The sequence below is a fragment of the Tympanuchus pallidicinctus genome, unplaced genomic scaffold (assembly GCF_026119805.1).
Source record: "Tympanuchus pallidicinctus isolate F22 unplaced genomic scaffold, pur_lepc_1.0 scaffold9, whole genome shotgun sequence".
Classification (NCBI taxonomy): domain Eukaryota; kingdom Metazoa; phylum Chordata; class Aves; order Galliformes; family Phasianidae; genus Tympanuchus; species Tympanuchus pallidicinctus.
The window spans coordinates 13144014-13147118 of record NW_026294813.1 but is presented as its reverse complement, the minus strand read 5'-3'; positions in this window follow the sequence as shown (position 1 = coordinate 13147118).

Sequence of the window (3105 nt, the reverse complement as noted above, 5' to 3'; positions counted from 1 at the left end):
CCCCTCCCCTCGCTGTTCTGCCGCTGCGGCCGTCTGGATGGGCTGCTGCTCAGCGGCGCGCCGCTCTGCTCGGGGCTGAAGGCCGCCGGGGTGTCGCTGACTTCAGGCTGGCCCGATGTGCACGGCCGGACCTGAGCTACTACTGAGTTGCGCTTCTTTTTTTTTTTGAATGAATGATGGTCGAGCACAAGGTGAAATAATCTCGTACGTAAAGAAGCACAAACACCTCGGAGGAGCTAATGCTGAATGTGCGGTCATGAGGAATATGGTTACAAGTTCTCATCACTCTGAAATGCCGATAAATTTTCTGTGTGTTGGCCATCACTTAACAGAGAAAGCACTCCCAGGCTGAGCGTGGGTGTGCGGGGCCTTGGCAGAAATGACAAATCAGGGAAACGGTGTAATGGACTCACTAAGGTTGGAAAGGCCAATGAGACCATTCAGTCCAACTGTCAGCCCATGCCTGTGTCTGCTCCAGGGTCAGCAAAAAACTGCAAGGACGATGACACCACCAGCTCCTTGGGAGCCCGTTACAATAGCTCACTGCTCTTTCTGAGAAGTTCTTCCTACCATCCAACCTGATGCTCCCCTGGCACAATTTAAGGCCATCTCTTCTTTTCCTATCGCTGTTACGTGGGAGAAGAGGCCAACCCCTGCTTCACCACAACCTACTTTCAGGGAGCTGAAGACGGCAATAAGGTCTCCCATAAGCTTCCTCCAAACGTCCCAGTTCCCTCAGCTGCTCCCCATAAGACCTGTTCTCCAGACCCTTCAAAGCTTCACTGCCCTTCTCTGGACACACTCTTTTACCTTTCTTATAGTGGGGGGCCAAAAACTGAGCACAGTGCTCAAGGCATGGCCTCACCAGTACTGGTACAGAGGGGTGATCACCTCCAGCTGTCTGCACTATTTCTGACTCAAGCCAGGATGCCATTGGCTTTCTTAGCCACCTGGGCACACAGCAGGCTCGTGTTTAGCCAGCTGTCAGGTAACACCCCCAGATCCTTTTCCTCCATACAGAGGAAAATTAGAGTCACATTGCTTTTGGCTGACAAAGTTGTAATTATTTGTTACTTACATTTATTATTATAGCATCTCTCCTGTGAAGAAAGGTTGAGGAACCCGGCTTGTTTAGCTTGGGAAACAGAATGCTCCAGGGAGACCTCATTGTGGCCTTTCAGTACTTGAAGGGAATGTGTAAGCAGGAGGGAGAATGGCTGTTTATGAGGGTGGATAGTGATAGGGCAAGGGGGAATGGCTTTAAACAGAATCAGGGAATGTTTAGGTTAGATATTAGGAGGAAGTTTTTCACACAGAGGGTGGTGACACTCTGGAACAGGTTGCCCAAGGAGATTGTGGATGCCCCATCCCTGGAGGCATTCAAGGCCAGGCTGCATGTGGCTCTGGGCAGCCTGGTCTGGTGATTGGTGACCCTACACATAGCAGGGGGGTAGAAACCAGATGATTTTTGAGGTCCTTTTCAACCCAGCCCATTCTATGATTCTATGATTCTATAATCACTTTTTTTTTCTCCGAACCATGAAAAATTCCCATTATGTACCAACCGTAATGACCACTTCAGGACATTTTGGATAAATGTAAATGCTGCTTTCATTCAGGGTTTACACCTTGGTTTAATTTCATCCCATGAAACTCAGTTAATATACTTTAGTTTAAATTCCCAACATATTTCTACAAGACAAAGGTAATACTAGCTTTAGCCTGCTTTATTTTTGGAAAGCAGACCAATTTGCCTTCTTTCATTTCTTCCCCATTCCCCCATGTAATAATACTAAATAGTAGCAGAAGAAATAGACTTGTGATGGTATTCCCTAGTAACCACTATACACAGTAATTACACACAATTGCCAGTGAAAATTCTGCCTATATACTAATGCACAGAGCATGGGGAACAAGCAAAAAGAGTTGCAGGCATGTGCATGCCTACAGGGCTGTGATGTTATTGGCGTCAACTGAGATGTGGTGGGATGGCTCTCATGACTAGAATGTAGGAATGGATGGGTATAAACTCTTTGGAAAAGACTGGCAAGGGAAAAGGGATTGGGTATTGCCTTCTACATCAATGACCAGCTGGAGCCCATGGACCTGCACCTGTGGATAGATAAAGAGCTGACTGAGAGGTTATTAAAGGGAAGGCAGGGGAAGGAAACACTGTAGTGGGAATCTGCTATAGGCTGCCAGACCAGAAAAACCGACTGGATGAGGCGTTCTATAAACAGACAGGAGCAGCTTCACATTCAGTTCCCCAATCATCATGGGGACCCTAATATTTGTTGGAGAAACAACACAGCAGGGCACCAGCAATGAGAGAGATTCCTGGAATATGTTGTTGATAACTTCCTCTTCCATGTTGTACAAGAACCTACAGGAAAAAGTGCTATGCTGGACCTTGTCCTCATCAACAAGGAAAAACCGAAGCATAATGTGAAACTCAAGGGCAGCCTTGGATCCAGTGACCGTGAAATTGTGGAGTTAATGATCCTTAGGGCATCAAAGGTGCACTGCAAGCTTGCTGCTCTGGGCTTCAGGAGAGCAAACTCTGACCTCTTCAGGGAACTGCTTTGCAGGTTGACGTGAGATAAGGCCCTGGAAGGAAGAAGGGCCCAATACAGATGATCAGTATTCAAGGACCTTGTCCTCCAACTCCAGGAGTGCACCTCAAGAAAAAGGAAGGCAGGTAGCTTTCCCAGTGAATTTGTGAATGCCCCGTCTCTGGAAACATTGAAGGCTACACTGGATGGGGCTCTGAGCTACCTGGTGTAGAAAGTGGTGTCCCTGCCTATAGCAGGGGGTTGGAACTAGATGATCTTAAAGGTCCCTTCCAACCCAAACATTCTGTGATTCATATGGATGATATTTTGCAATATTTTGGAAAAAAAACCCTAGCAACTCTGGAGGTAGAAGTCTGCCTACCCTGAAATGCAGCCCCAGCTCTGCAGGAAAATGTTCTGATGTTGCTGTGATGGGTCAGAGATTTCCACTTTCTGCTAACGAGTGAAGTGCTTACATACATTTGTGCTTCCAAATTCTCAAACTTGTTCAGTCAAACTTCAATCAAACTTTACTTGTGAAAACTCACAATGC